The sequence below is a fragment of the Pteronotus mesoamericanus genome, unplaced genomic scaffold (assembly GCF_021234165.1).
Source record: "Pteronotus mesoamericanus isolate MK-2021 breed Mesoamerican mustached bat unplaced genomic scaffold, CSHL_Meso_final contig_26, whole genome shotgun sequence".
In the NCBI taxonomy this organism is placed as follows: Eukaryota; Metazoa; Chordata; class Mammalia; order Chiroptera; family Mormoopidae; genus Pteronotus; species Pteronotus mesoamericanus.
In genome coordinates, this window is record NW_026555109.1 from 10220880 (window position 1) to 10239736 (window position 18857).

General features: G+C 35.1%; 1 protein-coding gene across 1 annotated transcript in view; it reads right to left on the minus strand.

Moving 5' to 3' along the window:
- NALF1 (NALCN channel auxiliary factor 1) overlaps window positions 1-18857 on the minus strand; it is a 608806-nt gene that overhangs the window by 170514 nt on the left and 419435 nt on the right. The gene's annotated exons all lie outside the window — the stretch shown is intronic.

Here is an 18857-nt window from a genome sequence, read left to right on the forward strand (position 1 = left end):
CCTGCAGAGGCATTCTGATTAATAAAGAGAATGAAACCTCCTAGCCTCATTTGTGGTGTTAGTCAGACAGTAAACGGACTGCATAAATCCAAAGAGATCCTTCTCTGCAAACATCGCTAATTTAATAGTTCCCCTGAGCTATTATTTGGATTACCAAATTACCCCTCAAACTATGAACTTATATATTTTTTTCTAATCTTGTTCATTATTTGCATTACCATTCCCCCCTTGGCTCTGTCTCTGCTCTCTACATCAAGCACCTTGCTCTTTGGCTACAATATGATAAAATTGGACTTTCAATTAGCAAGCAACAATGGGATTATAAAGCCTACTGTGGTTCTGCTTTATATTACCTGTGTGCTGAATATGAGAACATAATTAATACAACAAATATAGGTATCATCCTAAATCACATGGAGATACATAGGGTGATAATCATTCACAACTTATTTTTATAGAATCAGCAAAGTCATTTTTAGCATGTGCAGAGGCTCAATCCAGAAAGAGAACTGGTACAACAGCTTCATTCATGAAGAACATCTTCAGGACTAATGGCTTCTATAAAATCTAGATTCATGTATACAAAAGTGTGAAGCAGAAAGTATGTTATGATTTTAATACAAAAAAAAAAAAGCTAGGTTGTACACGAGATTCACTTCTCCTTATGATAAAAAGTGATGTTGAATATCTAAACTTGAAGGAGGAATTATAATTATCTGACTTCCTGTTCTATTCCTCTTCTTTTCTCTTTTAGTTTCTGCCCACCAGTAAGTTCCCTAACGCAAACTAAGCCTGGTTTGAACCTGCAGTCAAAGAAAGGCCTACATATGTAGAATGAGTAACTTCATAATGAATACACAAAGGTCTCAGGGCAACTTATTTTGTGGGCAAGAAAATCTTATGGTAGTCATTATTTTCCTTTTATTTCTCCAATGACACATTGTCAATACAGATAATTTGGATCATGCATTTAACTCTGTCAACTAATTTCTGCTTTGGAAGAGAGATTAAGCTGTGGTATAAAAACATCCAAAATAACAGTGACTTTAGTGACGCAGGAGTTTATATCTCTGTCAATCACAGCCCTCTCTCTCTCTCCCGGTTGATCTGTTGCTCTCAATATACAGTTTCCACATTAAGGAATCACATCTACATTGAAGTCTTCAGAAAAGAAAACAATGGCAGATCATGGCCCTCCCTTTAAGACACTTCCTGGATGTTCCATAAGTCTATTTATAGCACACTGGCCAGAATTTTTTTACATGAGAAATGAAGCCTTTATTCTGAGTATCCCTGGACATGGCTAACCTCTGGGGGAAAAGAGGAAGGTATATTGGAGACAACTAATCTCATACTCAAGAATAAAAGTGAAAAGGCAAGAGAAAGATATTGAAAGTTAAGATGAAAAAGGTAAAGGGGGCCAAATATATGGTGATGAAAGAAGATTAGACTTTGGTGATGAGCACATAACACAATATACAAATGATATATTATAGAACTAATTACACACTTGAAACTCCTCTAATGTATTAAGCAATGTCACCTTAATAAATATAATTCATTAAAAAAAGAAAGTCAGGCAAGGAAAGCAACACTACAACTAAGCTGTATGTTTTTAAATTTAGAAGTTAACTTTAAAAAACACTGTTGGGATAATTATTCTTACCACTCAATCTCCATCATAAAAATGTAATTCAGGAATGAATTATGATAATAAAAGACAAGTTGTAAAGCCAATCACTTACAGAGAGCCCTAGGTGACTCCCTCCCATATTCCAGACCCGTGCCCCATCGGTTGATGCTTGTTAAGTATGCACAGGTTGCTCAGTTCTGAATTAGACTGACCTGAATATTGTTCCCAAATTCACATTGTCCCGAAGTCTTGTTTCCAGCAGAGAAGCTAGAGGACAAAGTCTTGCCCTCATTTCCTGTTTGTATATATTGATCATGAATTTCCTATTCGATTAGTATCCCTCCTGGCTGGCATGAGAAAACCAAACTTGGAAAGGAATTAATTACAATGGTGGTCTGAATTTTGCTCCCCCTGGAGGATGACACACATAAAGCTTGTGGCTGCCTTTAGAGCCTCATAGGACGCCAGGACAAGCTATCTAGCACATTTCCCTAACATCACACCATTATCATGGACAGGAGTATACCTACAGGGACACACGTTCTCACATCCAGATTCACATCTTCTTGTGCAAAATAATATGGTATTTCATTTTTTTTATTCAAAACTATCAAGAGAGAAAAAGAAGGAAAATATCATTATCCTTTGATAAATTACTAGACAAACATTAGGATAGGCTAAGAAAATTACTCAAATCAGGATTGGGGTTAAGAAACTCAAGTAGACTACTTCACTGTGCAAAAAAGAGATACATTTATATAAATACAGTCTGTTTTAAACGGAATGTCTTTCTGAAGATGCTCTCTTTGATTTCAGTGCAACCATTATACTGAGCACTGTGGTTCCCTATGAAAAGTGCTAAATTATTCAGCATGTAATCCTGTGTATATAAAATATGTGGTTCTGTGTACTTGAGGTATATTCATAAACAGACATAAATTGTTTTTTCTGTTTCATTATAATCTTAGAAAAACGTATGAGTCCTTGCATCTAGGTCACAAATAGACATTTTACTAACTCAGAGTTATAACACAAATATAGTAGTTTCATTCCCAAAGTCCAAATAATGCTCTTCATTATAACATATAATATCCTTTGCATTAGTTTCCCATGGTTGCTGTAACAAATTACCACAAACTTAGTGGCTTAAAAACAACAGAATCATATACTTCCACAATTCTGGAGGCAAGACGTCTAAAACTGAGGAGTCAGTAAGGCCATGTTCCCTCTAGAGGTTCTAGGAGAGATTCTGTTATTTGCCTCTTCTAATTTTTGGTGGTTGAGGGCAATGTTTGGCATTCCTTGGCTTGCAGCCACTTCATCCTGTTTCATATGGCTTTCTCTATGTCTTCTCTTCCATTTGTGTGTTTCCTATAAGGACACTTCTGATTGGATTTAGGGCTCCTACAAATAATCTAGAATGATCTCTTTATCTCAAGTTCCTAGGTTATATTTACAAAGGTCCTTTTAACAAATAAGGTAACATTAGTCAGTTTTGGGGATTAGAGCATGGATATATTCTTAAAAATTTTTTTTATTCTCACCCAAGGACATTTTTTTCATTTCTGAGAAAGAGAAAGAGAGAGACATGGGTGTGAGAGAAACATCAATTGGTTGTTTCCCATATATGCCCCGACTGGGGATTGAAGCTGCTACCTAGATAAGTGCTCTGACAGGGGATCAACCCCACAACCTTTCAGTTTATGGGACAATGGTCCAAACAAGCCACATGGTACACATGAGCCAGGGCTGTGCCGCAACACCTTTTGCAGTGTTTTTCCCTGGGCACATTTTAATTTCACTTCCTGCAATGTCTCCCAATGCATTACACCCTGACCTATTGGCTCACCCTTATCAAACCGTATGTCCATTGTTCACACAGATTTGTGTATTTGCACATTCTACTTACTCTTCATGAAATGTAGTCTTTCTTATCCAACATGCTATCTCTTACTCATTATCTGCCAAAAATTCCCAATAATGTATGTTTTCTTCAAAGGGACATTTAGTTCTCTTCCTCTGAATTCCTCTAGCACCTAATGCACAACTATATTAGAGTGCTTTATCATGATGTGTTTAATATTTTTTAACAAATTCCCTCATCTGATTATGGTACCTACACCACAGAATGCCAAGATTCATCTGTGAATTTATGTTTCAATTATCTGGAATATGATAGTTTTTCCTAGGTGCTCCATAACATTTTTCAACAAGTTTTTCTTATTATAAGTACATTTAGATTATTTAAATAAGCATGAAATTAAAAAAAATAGAATTTCCTGTGACTCTACCATGGATAGATAAAAACAGGAAACATTCAATTGATGTATATCTTACCATACTTATGTATTTTTTATTGTGTGTGCATCATATATATGTATACATACAAGAACTCACTAAAATAAAATCATTTTGTACAAGTTTTGTCTTGCTTAAACACAGTATATACTTGATAAGTGTTTGTCAAATGAATTAATGAATTGATAAAGTAAAAAATTAAAAACTACCACCTAAAAAGAGTTAACGTCATCATAGAATAAAAGTCTTGGAGAAGTCATTAATTTGGCCTAAACATGGGTCTCTGTTTGGATTCTTCATGTTATTTTTAAGATTCTATCAAAAGTAGTGTAATTACTATCTAAGTTGTATACAGTTTTTAAGAATAGAGGTAGACGAAATTTTTCTGGTTAGTGGATATTATGCAAATAGTTCCTTCCTGAAAGTATCTCTTCTTTATGATGTTCTAAAATATAATAAAAGATAGTTGGTATGTTTCCTCCACACTTTTAACTGTGATATCTTTCCAAAGATTATCTTGGGATAAATATAAAAAGATAATTCAGGTCTTATTAGAAATGTCTATTTCATTCATTTACTAAACTAAAGTAGGAAGAGAAAATAAACAAGTTATCATAATTTTTTTTAATGAATTGAAATAAACATGTACTGCCCTGCAGGAGAAAACGTGATCATGGAAAGCATGTAGATAGAATGCCATTTCAGAAACATATAAATTTCACTTTCGAAAAGTTAAATGTCTATTAGCTGGGAGGCACAGAAAGTGCAATTCTGTGAATTGACAAAGAATAACAATGAAACTCCTGTTTCATTTTCTGCCTTTCAAATTGTAGTTTGGGGGAAGGTTAGCTTTACTGCAAATACTTGTCTGCAAGCCATCACCAAATAATTCATACCTGATGTACCCCACATGCAGTGAGATGAATCAGCACTGGCTGGAAGGCATAGGTCCTCCCCAAAATAATCTGCTGCTGATTTCACTCTGGAAGAAACTTGAAATTCTTGAGTTCCTAAGGAGAATTCTAACACGCTCTTGAAAATGTCTATCTATTATCCTGTGTTCTCAAAATTAGTAATTTTGACGACTTACAAAGGCCAAACCAGTAGATAGTGAGCCATTTGGAAAGCCAAAGTCTATCCTTAGTGGTCATAATGAACTCACATCAACATAGACCTCAATCAGTCAGATTTGAGCTGTTCTTTACATAGATCTAAAACTGACTTCATGTTAAGAAGAAAATGAAAGCTTCATCATTTTAAATTTTCCTTCTATTAAATGGCTTCTTTCTCAGCCACTACTTCATGCAGAGTGTATTGGAAAGGAAAAAACTTGGAGTTAAGAAATCCTTGTTTCAGTTACTCCTTATTCTCTGGGCCTGAGTTTACTCCATGGCAAACCTAGGGGAAAGTTCTGAAATAAGGGCTTTAAGACACCATCACAGGAAAAACTCAAAATATAAAACAACAAAGGTGATAATTTATTAGAATAGCATGTCATGAGGTTGTCCCTAAACCTTTAATTATGAGAAAATCAATTCAGCCAGAACAAAGATGTCTTTTTGAAATTAATAGTTATGATTGAGGGTTGTGGTTTTATATGGGTCTTACTATCCATCTTCTGTTGTAATTGTATTGACCCTGAGAAATCATGATCAAAAATTTCATAATCAACTTTCCAAACTAGGATATTTTTAATGTTAGACATGGCAGAAGTTAAAAGCTTGCAGCACTAGTTAAAGGATAAGTGGCACCTGATGTGTTAAAATTTCATTTTTAGATATATTTAAACATATCTAGTGGAATAGAAATTTAATCAAACTTCCCCAGAGTTTTCCCATCTGTTTCCTACATAGTTTGAAAATAACCTGTCAAGATGACCTCTAAGAGTTCTTCTAGCCTGAAAATTCTGTGACTGTATATTTGTTCTCTGAGCTCAAAAGGGTACTGTTCAGTGAACTTCTGCTTTGACTTCACAAGGCTCAGGGAAGTCTCAGCTGCAAATGCAACCAGAGTAGGTTAGATGTTAAAAAAAATAACTGATTACGGATGAACTCAAGTGTCTCTTTTTTTCATCTTTCAGACTCATATAATCCCTTCTAATGCTAAGGTTTTAACAATGTGCATGTGATTTACAGGCATTGAAATCTCCTTTCAATCAAACCTTTCTCTGACAGTGCCACGATGCCTGCAATTTCTATTTTTTGACACCCTTCGGGGTAAGATATGTGATGCCTCTGTTGAAATAATAACTTGACAGGGACATATGACATGCCAACCATGAACACCCCAGGCAAACTTAAATATAAATTGTAATTTGCATAACCACATCATTTTATTCTCATATGCCACAATTATTCACTGAGTGCCTATTCACTGAAAGTTATTTTACTTATCTCTAAGCTAATTTCTGCCATCTAGGAATTGGAAATTTAGCAGAAGAGAAATATTTAATGAAATTACAACATTAAAATAAATCATATTATACATTATTAAAGGCAACCATAGAAAGAAACATGAGTTGAAACAAAACTTCTGACAGATGTAGTGATTAATTATGGAGATCTTCGACTAGATGAGATACTGGATAACAACCTGTGGGCATACATCACTGCTTTCCATGTGCCCCTTGGAGCACTAACCTGGGGTCAAATATGTTGAAAAAGGTGCAACATTGAATCACTGCGGGCATTTAGATATCAAAGGCCACAAGAGACTCTAGAGAAAACCGGCTTAACTTTGTTCCCCAAAACATCTCTCAAATGTAAATTAACAATAATATAACTTACTCACTCCCTGTACTATCTATTACCTAAGTATCAAACACATTTGGAACGGATCCTAATGCCTCCACTGCTAGCCACTGTTAACTCAATGAAGTCATTTCATTTCTCTGAGCCTCAATTTCTTTGTCTGAAAACTGAGGATAATAATGCATACTCTGATTTCTAAGGGATTCGTTCCTATAATTTTCTGGGTTACATAATCATTATGTGAATAATAATGCATTCATGTCTGACATACAGAGCACTTAGCAGATGGCAGGTCTCTTGCTAGGAACTCAATACATGTAAGTCCCCCTTTTCTCTTCCTTTTGTTCTTTATTAAAGAGAAATAAGACCTACTAGGAAAGTAACTTTTTAAGGATCACAAATGAAAAGCAGGTTTGAAGCCAGCACCTCATATTCCTCACAGCTAACTCTGAGTTCTCGGGAGAGAGAACACAGGCAATTTCACTTTGCACTACCCAAGAGACTATGTAGTGACTCAATCAAGATTACAGTGAGAGCTGGGAGTGTAATCCCAAACCCTTACTCACTTTGGACTACACTGCACCTCCCACAGCGAATAGAAATGGGTCCTCAACTGTGCCATCCTCACTGGTCCAGGAGCTCAGGCCTTTTAAACCTGGTCTTTGAAACGGCCACAAGAGGGCAACACTATCATTTTCTTAAAATTTTTTCCAACACAAGATTAAATCTAGTTCTCCACACAAAATTCATACTTTCAATTTTCTCTCAAGGCAATCTATTTTATTGATATGCTTTCATTTATTTAAAAATATGAAAATTAGATTGTAGATGATGATCAATACTTTTAAGTCCACATTACTTAATAGTCCTTAAAATGAAACATTGTTCTTCTCGCCACCTAAAAATATCAACATTTAGGATGTTTTCTTCTCAATGAAAATTAAGTAATATTAAAATATTGATCTTTCCAATGTTCCATTGATTATTATGTTTTCCACATTATTTTACAATTATAAATAATGTATATTACAAAATCCATCAATGTCCTGTTTCTTCCTGCTTTTCTAAGCAAATTCTTCTGTTTTTGTCAAACATAATGTTTCCCCAACACACCTTTGCTTGAATTGTCCTTCCATGGCAACATGCATTCTCCGTGGAAAAAAATCACTGTTAAGAATACACAACTATTTCATAGAACACGTCTACTCTAATTCAGCACATGACTACATCAGACTATCTTATTGGGATAGTTTTCAGTCTAACGGGAGGTGAAAAGGAGGTTGCATATCAAATTTTGGAATATAATTTATTTCTTAATGCTCAAGGTTTTATACTGCAGGCTAACAACAATTTAAACATGAAAACTTAAATATCATTAAGCAGTTTTCACTTGAGTAAAGCATTTTGTAATCATCACAGAATGGCTTGAGGAAACACTGAGTGAATCATTAAAACTTACCTGATTTTTTAGACAGAGAAGCTGGGGCTCTGACCTTATCTCAGACCAAAGCAAACAGAAAAATAGAATTCACAGTATAAAGTTTTTGGTAATATATTTGTCGGAGGTCATTTGACTGACAACTGATTTTGATGAGATGAGAAATGTTATCTGATTGTTTTTATGCAGGCTTGGAAAAGACATATACTTCTGTAAATTAAAATGAGACATTCCACTGAAAAGTAGAATTTTAAAAATTCACCTTCATATAATTTCTAACTATATAAATGACTCCATTATGCTTCTTTTTCTCCTGGCTCTACAGGAAAAGAAAAGTTTGTACATAAATCCAACTGTGTTAATTTTGATAGGAAAAATGTAGCACATTTTGAATTATAACAAGTATGATTTAAGGAATAAAAATGAGTGAACTATATAAATGGGCTGAGTAGTGATATCAAGTGTGTATGTACTTGTCTGTGTGTTTAGCTTTCAAGTATGTGGTTTTGAAAATATGTGTTTCCTACCTAAGCATATCCATTAAATATGTGAAAGTTACACTTAACATTTCCTGTTTCACCAAGCCAATAAAGACAATTTGGAAATACTTATGCTTTCATAGAGTAAGTCTGGGAAATGCTTGGTCACGTTCCACAACAATGTTACTACTTCTGAAAATGTGTATTAAAGTATAAAAAGCATTCCAGAAAATATGCATCTTTTAAATAATTATAAAATAACTCATCTTTGTGTTTTGTCCAATTTCAGTGATTAGCAACTTCTGATTGCAAATTTTCTACCATCGGTTCAGAAAAATTACAGAACAGTAGTAAAAAATCCAAATTAATTTATCTCCAATTTAGGATTTTAATAATTTAATATTTTAATTTTAAAATAGCATAAGATCTCTATAAAGAAAAACCAGAACAAAGAAGTAGCTCCAGGAGAATCAAGATGGCAGAGGACTGAGTGGAAGTCACACTGACCTCCTCCCAGGACCAATCTGGAATTACAACTAAACTGTAGAGAAATCACCTGGAAAAAACAACTGAACAACCGTAAGAGAGGAGCTTTATAACCTCAGACAGACAGAAGAATAAGCTTTAGCAAAACCTAAGTGGTAAGAGGTTCAGTAGAGACTTGAGAAGACAGGTGGGGCATCCACAGACAGCAGCACAAGAAGGATATTGAAAGAGCCAGTTGGATACCCCTGAGAAGAGCAGGGTCTAAACCATAAGTGGGGATCTCCAGCCTGTAGCACCAGAGCCCAAAAAGTACACAGATAACAGCCAGCTGTGAAAAGCAGCAGGGTTGCTCTCTGCCAGAGAAGAAAGGCCGGAGATGCAAAGAGCCTTTTAAGGGGCCAATGCGTACATTTGTATTGGCAGCCACTTACCCTGCTCTCTGGTGAAGGTGGGAGTAGACTGGGCTGGAGGTACCTGTGAAGAGACTGGGGAGGGAGGCTTCGGGGAGAGAATGGAGAGAGTGGCCGGCGGGATCCTGGTGTTCACTCCTCCCCCGTAAGGCAGCAGCCATCTTGCTCAGGCAGACCACTCCCCTGAGCAGCAACAGAGGATCCCCTGAGAGATACAGCTACTTTGCCTATCTTGTTTATCTCTGTAGTCCCCATGCTTGGAAAAGTACCTGGCCCAGATTAGGATCTTAATAAATGTTTCTCGAATAAACTGAATGAGCAATCATTTCCAATTAAAAGTGTGCAGCTGGTCCCACATGAAAATGACTGGAAGACCATGCAAATGTAACTGACCATCTTCTCTCTTCAGGGAGTTGTTACACTGTAATGTAAAAGTCTGCAAATTATGTCCAATATTTCAAAGACACCTTATCTCTGATCTATATTAATAAGGTGGGTATTAATAAGGTGTATATTATATAAATACATCAAATGTTTCAAAACCCTGAAAAAGAGAGATCATTTACCAATGATAAAATTGTAACCCATACCTGCCACAGTGGAAAAGGAGAATGAAATTTTACCTACTTTATCACATATAGTCTAGACAAAAGTGAGGACAATTGTAGAACCAAGAAGATGGATTGCAGTGTAAATTCGTGGTCACTGACCTCAGCCAGGCTCTCCAAATGCCCAGCAATTGTTCTGTTTCGTTTGTCACCTCCCTTCTGTTTGGCACAGTGATGATTGTAAAGTTTCCTTTACTCTCCCAGTCACTTAATATCAGCTGATCTCTCTGTCCTCCCTCCTTGTCAGTTAGGTCACTTTGCCTCCTATTCAGCAAAGAAGGCAAAAACCATGGAAGGCAGCTCATTCACCTGCAGTAAGCCCACTTGTCCTGCTCTGTTCTGACAGGAAAGCAGCCCTGCCTGGCAGGGTCATCCACCCTTCTTCCCACTTCCTTTGGTCAGAGGGCTATCAGAAACCAGCGCCAGATGATCACTTGCCTCAAGTGTGTCCTTCCACCTAAAGGAAGGCTTAGATGAGCCCTGGAGCTAGGGGCTGGGTGGGGACTTCAGGGACTCAAGGACGACGAGGAGACAGCTCTGTGTTTGGCACTTGGGAGAGGTTCAGTTACCAAGCCTTTTCCTGAGTCACATTACCACCCAGCCCTGTACCTGCACCCTAAAAGGGAAGTGGTAGAGAAACTAGAGGACTGCATTTCACTTTTTCACTTCTCAGGGGTGTCATCAGTGGGTCATAGAAAAAAACGGAACTTCAGGGGTTCGCAAGGGAGAGAAAGGAGACAGAAAGAAGCTGGGAGAAAGGCAAGGTCTTTCCCTAACTCAAGGCCCTGGGCCCCGCCCTTATCTGTTGTTTCTCAGATTTGTATGACAAAGCATAAAAAGACCTGAGAGATAGGCATCAATTAATTTTCAAAATAATCTGGAAGATAAGACTAAGTTCTTAACAGAAAATCACTTTGGACTCTAAATTTAAGTGAGAACTGAATGCCTCTACTGGACACAATTTATGTATGTTAATATTTTTTTCCCAAAACAGCTGTTCTTTCTCCTTTCTGTTATAACTTTAATCAGATATGACTTCCTTGCTTAAAATCCATCTCTTCCCTCTCCTGCTTCTCTCTGTGACTACCTCAAAGTTTAAAGAGTTGCAATTTAAAATGTAACAGACAATGAATTCTGGGCTGCCATCGGCAGGAGTTATCTGAAAGTTCAGTTATAACAGTTTCTGTTTTACATTCTCTTCAATGCTAGGGGGAAACAAAAACAATAAAAACAATTTTTTTCTCCCAAGAGTTAACAAGAGGTTCTTACAAGTTCGAGTAATGTCAAGAACTACTGGATTTATATATTTGGGATATATATGAGTGAATGACAGTTATTACCTTGTAATGGCTCCTCTGGTTAATAATTGGGAGATCTCTAAATATATGTAGATATATTTTTAATATGGCCAATTATGATTGGTAACTACTTGGTCAAATTAAATATACAAAACATACTTTACCAAGTGCTTTTGAATATTGTGAAATTTAAAAAAAATTCTAAACTTGTTCTGAGAATAAACTTTCTCTGAAGGCTGTTTCTCTTTTTTCTAGCCATAAACACTATAAGAAATTAGCACAAATTTTGATTCAACATGATAAAAATATTTAGCTGAGTACTTAAACACCTGGAATTAAAAACCCGGAAAAACCTTGTATTAGTATCAGTGCTCACATTACAAATATAGGTAAGAAAAAAATAGAAAATACATAATTAACCCTAAGAATAGAGAATTCTTAGGTAATACAACAGATTTTTTTTCAAAATTTTTAGTATTATTGTTGAAAATTAAATATACATTTACTTTTTTTTAATATCAGATGTTTGACAGAAAAACAAATGGTATGTTGATTATCTAGAAACACAGGAAAATTAGGGCTTGATATTTTAAATGAAAAATAAAATTAAGATCACATTAATTTAGGATGCTTTTATTCTTTGTATCATTCTGACTGAAGTGATGATCACCAGTGGGGGTTGACAAGTCATTGCTAACACAACTCCCTATTGTATCACAAAAGAATAAAGGTTGTCCTAGGTACCTTATAGGTCCTCTCCAAAAAAAAAAAAAAAAAAAAAAATCTTTATAAACAAGTTTTCATGTAATTATTTTAAATAGTGTTGAAAGATTCCATTTCTTATGTAGTTCAAAAAATCACTTTATGTTCTGTTCAGTGATAACCCAGAAATAACCGTAGTAGTAGGTTGTTAATTAATTATAGCTTCCCTCACCAAGGAGACAGCCAAAAACAAATCACAACAACTTGAAATGTCCTAGTCCCAACCAGGGCCTGATTTGGTTATTGCTATAGTAACTCTCCATTAAGTTTCTCAAAATGATCTAAAATTTCTGTGTTTCCCTAAAGCCAAAAGGATAATTTATGAATATGATGCTTCCCACTCGGAATGTATTTCAGAGTTCATGGAAGAAGTTCAAGTCTGAGAAGTACTTTTGGGTAAATCAAAGGGATATAAAACAGAGGAAGTGAGGCTTCCTACCCGCACCGCACCGGGATCGTCGGGAACTTCTGCCCTTTTTAGGACTGTTCCCACCACCAGCGCAGCCTCTCCATCTGCTCCTCGTTTTCACTCAGGACTCGCTCTAATCCCACCTAGAGAATTCTCTTTCCTCCTCACCACCCTCATCCTTGAAACCTTGTCTGATTAACTACACCCCAGCCGGAGTTCTTTATTCAACTAATTATGCTTCAGACTAATGACACGCCTTAAGACAACATGTCATAGAATACACTTCTGTTTAGTGAAAAATGATTAACTGAATAGATCACAGGAGGTTTATACTCAAGGCTGAAAATAAAAGTCTCTGCTAAATCAATTGGACATGGAGGCACTAAAATTTAAGACGAAGGTGAATAAATGTCCTTTTCTAAAGACCCACACTCACCTGTAAATTCATTATAAACTCCTTCAAATCTCAAGAAGACAAAATTATACACATGCCAAGAATTTTTTAATGGCAACATTGGTCTTTTATTTTTTTCTCTATGACACTGAGAAAGTAATGAAATAATTTATAGTTATAATATTGTTACATTCAGTACGCATTTATGTTATCATTTGTAGTATTTCTGAGTCATTACCCACTAAAACAAGAATATTAAAAAAGCATTAGTATTTTTAATGTTTCTAGTTTTGCAAGTTAAATCAAAATAAACTTAAAAATTCCAAATTTCCCAGCCTTTGCCCGATTTGTGCATACTTGAAAATTGTTTCATTTATGGTTGTTTTCTCTTTTTTAAAAAATCCTCTGGTTATTTATATATGTGACAGGGACTACAGAAATATAAAGCTAAATAAACAAACCATTTTAAGGAAATAATCTCATGGGAGGCTAGAGTAAGGAGGCATTTGATTTGATGGCCTTAACCAAAGAAATGCAAAACTTTGGTGTTTTCTTGTGTGGCAAGGAGATATACAAGTATTAATTTAAGCCAGCTCTGAGACTTCAAATAGGTTGTGCAATTCTGATTTCCTCCTCCCTTGAAATTCCCCTCATGCTTCTTTCAGTACAAGAGACATAGGCTGTTATTTTGTTGAGGGAATTTTTTTCAAAACAAAGAAAAACAGAGAATATGTCATTTCTGAATAAAAGAGAAAGGGTTTTGTCAAAAGATGGAGATAAAAAGTGGTACATCTTAGTAGTACTGGTTTGCTTTCATTTCTTATATATTAATTTTCTGAAGATTATTATAGAGAAGAATGAAACCTGAAAAAGAAAAAAAAAAAAAGAAAAAAGGGATCTTAGCCCTTTCTGCCTCTCTAAGACCAATTCTAAGTGTAAGGGTTGGATGTGATAGATATTGGAACCCCTGAATAGTTTACGGGGTATCTAAGAGTAAGGGGCCATCCTAGGCTGTTTCCAAAACAAGTCCCTGCTGATGATACCTGATCCAGCAGGCCCAGGAGAATGGGCACCCTTCTCTTCTTAGATTTCTGCATGGCGCCTAAGCTCAATACTGCACCTATATCCACTAGCCATCCCTAGTGGACGAGTGTCCCTTAGGGTATTCTTCCCTGATCTCTAATGTTACTTACCATTGGGATTGCACTCCCAACTGCACCGCCACTCCCCGTTGTTGGTTATGTTTTTTCCCTAACAGTTTCCCTCTCAGGAAAACAGTAACCACCACTCACTCTATTGCACAAGCAAAACAACAAAAGCAAAAACAAAAAAACATAGGAGTTATCTGTATTTTTTCTTCTATCTCTCATCAAATCTATTAAATTATTTTGGCTTCTCACATTGGTCTTGCTACCAATCTACCTGTAGCCATCGTCTCCTCTTACTGAGTTTCTGTATTGTCTCCTTACTCAATTCCCTGTGTCCCTCTATTCCATCAAAAATATTTTCTTCTCAAAGCAGCCTGAGTTATCTACCTAAAACCTACATTAATCAAATCATGATATACTTTGACCCAAAACTTTCCAATGGCTTCCATTACGTTCAGAATTAAACGCAGCCTCCTCTGAAATGGTTACAAGGCCCTAATACCCTAGACCTTTCTTAATTCTTCAAGGACATATCCAATTTTTCTCTGCCTTGTTCATTCCCCTGTAGCTACATTGGTCTTCTTGTTGGTTCCCAAATACACCAACTTATTTATTCCTTTTGCAAGGGCACTGTCCTTGCCTTTCTCACCACTTAAGATTATTTTTACACTTTTATCTTTATGCAAATGTCATTTATTTAAAGAGGACTTCTTTGACTGCTGCATTTAAAATGTCCTGCCCCTCTTTACAATTAACTTCTCACCCTACTTCATTTATTTCATAGTTCTTATTACTCCTTGTAATTGCCCTGGGTATTTATTTAGTTACACATTTCTAGCTTTCCTATTGCAATATAAGATATAAAAGGGCAGGAATGTTATCTTGTCTCCAAGTGTATACTCAGATTCTAGAACAGTGCCTGGAACAAAGTAGGGATGCCGCACATGGTTGTTGGGAAATGAATAAAAATAAAATAATGGTATGGTATATGTAGGTATATGTGGGGTCTCTGATCCCCCCCCTTCCAACCAAATCAAAGACAATTTCTATCTGGCCAACTGCTATCTATGAGGGAAAAATAAAGTGAATGACACACAAATAGCTAATCTTAATTTAAGGATCTGTTTGAATCATTAGAGATTAAAAAAATATATTATACATAGTTGGAATTTTCCAATAATTTGAAAAAATTATTTATTAAATAAAACTGTAACTTAATCATTATATTCATAAAAACATTTTCTTGGCTAAAAAATATTTCATTTAACAACATTAATGTTGTCACATCTTATAATTTATAATTAATGATTTATAATCTTGGGTTCTTAAAATCATTATCCTATGACATAAATATCAGGTATTCATTAGGTATGCAAGATAAACTCAGAATTATTCTACTGGGTTGACTCTCTAAGTTTTGTATGCTACATGTTTCCAGAAAAAGGAAGAGGTTATGGACTTGGTATGTGATATTTACTAAAAATGATTTTCAAATTTATAACTTTTAATGTGCACAAGTGTGAAGCCATTGTAAAATGATGACCTAGCTGGTATATACATGATGATATATATATGATATTTATGTGATAGGTACATAGTATATGCATAATAATGTATTTTGGCATATAGTGGTACATAAATGATGGCTTAGAAGTAACAATTATGTTTGAATAATGGTATTAACAACCCAGTACTAAAAGGGATTTGGCCAAATATTCTTTTTGTCCTAGTCCATTTTGGATGCTTTAACATAATACCATAGACTAGGTGATTTATAAACAACAGAAATTTATTTTTGAAAGTTCTCGAGGCTGGGAAGTCCAAGGTCAAGGCATGGGCAGATTCAGTGTCAGTTCCCTTTTCTGCTTCATAGACTTTCCCTGTGTTCTCACATGGCAGAGGGGATGAGAAAGCTTGCTGGGGTCTTTTATATAGGCAGTAATGCCATTCATGAAGATTCCACCTTCATGACCTATGCACTTCTCAAAGGCTCTACTTCCTAATACCATCACCTTGAGGGTTAAATTTCAACATAGGAAATTTTGCCCTGGCTGGTGTGGCTCAGTGGGTTGGGCATCATCCCACAAAGAGAAAGGTCAGTAGTGAAAGGTTGCCAGTTTGATTCTCAGTCAGAGCACATTCTTGGGTTGTGTGCCTGGTACCTGTTTGGGGGCGTGTGAGAGTCAACAATTGAAGTTTCTCCCACACATTAATGTTTCTATTCCCTCTCTTTCTCCCGCCTTTCCCCTCTCTTTAAAAAATAAATAAATGAAATCTTTTAAAAAATATGAATTTTGAGAAGACACATTAAGTCTATAACACTTATTAATATTCTGGAATCATACAACTCTATCTTCCTTAATGCATTTGACTTCTTAATTTTTTACACTTTTTATTTTGAAATAATTTGAGACTTACAGAAGAGTTTCAAATAAATAAGTACAAAGAATTTCTGTATCTCCTTCACCTGGTCTCTACTAATGTTAACATCTTATGTAACCATGGCATAATAATCAGAACTATGAAATTAATATCAACACAATCCTATTAACAACAATCTTTCTCTTTCCTCCTAATATCTTTGTTATGTCAGGAATGAATTCAAGATCTCACATTGCTTTAGTTGCCCTACTTCCTTAGAATCCTCCAGTTTGTGACCATTCCCCTGTCTTTCCTTGTCTTCATGACCTTGACACTTTTGAAGAGTAATAGTCAGTTGCTTTGTAGAATGTCTCTCAGTTTGACAGTGGGCACTAAGAAGAGTGTCATCTGATGTTGAGTTCAACTTTTTCCCCTGAACTCTTTTGCTCTTACATGATTCGTCAGCTTTTGACTAAGTGGCTACTGTTAGCTCTCCTTTAGGGAATGAACATGAGTGTGAAACAGACAGCAGAGGCATGGGATGGCGTGAAGTGATTACATGATACCCAGAGATCACAGCCCCAGAGCTTCGAGCAGCAGCCACCAGGGAGAGGCAAATGCAACACTAGAATTCATATACAAACATCTGAGTTTGCAGATTTCCTAAATGTTTAAAAATTACAACTTATTAGTTGGCTACATTTTGAAAATTTCATGACCTCATTACTCTGTAAGGATTTTATTTAGCACATGTCCTCAACATTTCTGCAGCTTCAAAAATGAACCTATTTAACACTTGACTAGTATTAAAATGGCAAAATAATTTTGCGACCCTTTTCTTCTGAAAATATAGTCATTGCTTTTATTAATATGATATTGAGATGGTCAAATTTAACTTATTAACAGTAACTATTATATGATTTCACCTCATTTGCAAACAAAAAAAACTCCATCTGGTGGTGTTCTACTAACCTGGTTAGAATTTGACATCCTAATTCAATTTACATAAATATCAATCTGTGGTCATATTCACTCTGTGCATTTAACATGAAAAATTAATTGATTTTCAGTCTTTGTTAAAAAGGTCTACTAAAACAACCAAACTCTGAAATTCAACATGCTCTGGAGTTCTACACCTTAAAAAAAGAGTTCTCTCTTTTTTCATGGTAGTAATTGGTGTTTATGCCCTTGTTATGTTAAAAATATTTTGGGGGGAAGCAATCAGAAGTTGGGGGTAAAATATCGATTCTTTTGCACTAAAGGAACAATTCATCTAATGATATTTGCTCTTTACTACTGAAACAACAACAAAACCATGGTATTTAAATGGAGTCAAGTTTAAGAAATGGCAAAAAAAACCTTTGAAAAATAAGTAACTTAGAAGATTAAAAGTGAATTCTAAAAACTGCAAATAAGTTATTTACTTACCTGAAAGATAAATTTTTGTCCCGTTTTTAATACACTCTTTTAGCACAAGTAGAAATTATTTGCCTTATAAGTTCAAGTTAAATATAACTTAAAAATTATAAACACTTTATTAAACAAAGTACATTTACACCTCAAATGTCCATGTGCCTCTATAGAGGACTAGATTTAGCCTCTCACTTTTTATAATGTTTGGGAACTTAGTACCAGAGCTAATAATAATTATTACATTTTTAAGAAAGCAGGTTATTCTTGTGAATTTTTGTTTGAAGTGGGAATGGTTGGTTATTTCTTTTTTTTCTATAATTTATATTTTTTATAGTGACTAAAGTGAAATAATATTTCTCCCCAAATATAAGTGGATCGATTATAATTTAAATAAATGAAACCAAGCAAGGCCTATATTTTTAATCAGATATATAATATATGAATCTTTGTTTGTAAGTTTCCTATATTGATTTTTTTCAATTAATTTCCCTCGCTCTGAAGGTATTAAATACAAAACAAGCTGAAGCAGGGTGATGGTGGGGAAAAATGGTTAAGCAAGACTTGAATTCATCAATATGATTAAAAAATAAAAATAATCAGTTGATAAAAATCCATATGAAAAATATGTTAATTTTGCTACCTAAGGCCTAATGTAACAAGTAGTTTGCTTCCCAATGATTATGCATTTAGGCTCAGGAATCTGCCTGCCTAGGTTTGAATCCCACTTCTACATTCTGCTGTGGAATTTCAGGCAAGGAACTATTCACTGTAAATCTGCTTTCCATCTGTAGAAAGCACATGATAATATACATACCTACCTTATACATTTATAAAAATTAAACTATGTAATCGAAGCAAGGTGGTTAGCATACTTCTAGCACATTTTACGGATAATTAAATGTTAGCTATTATTCCCATTTTTATTATTTCAAAAATCTTTAAAGATAACAAAAAGAATGCCTTATTTTTT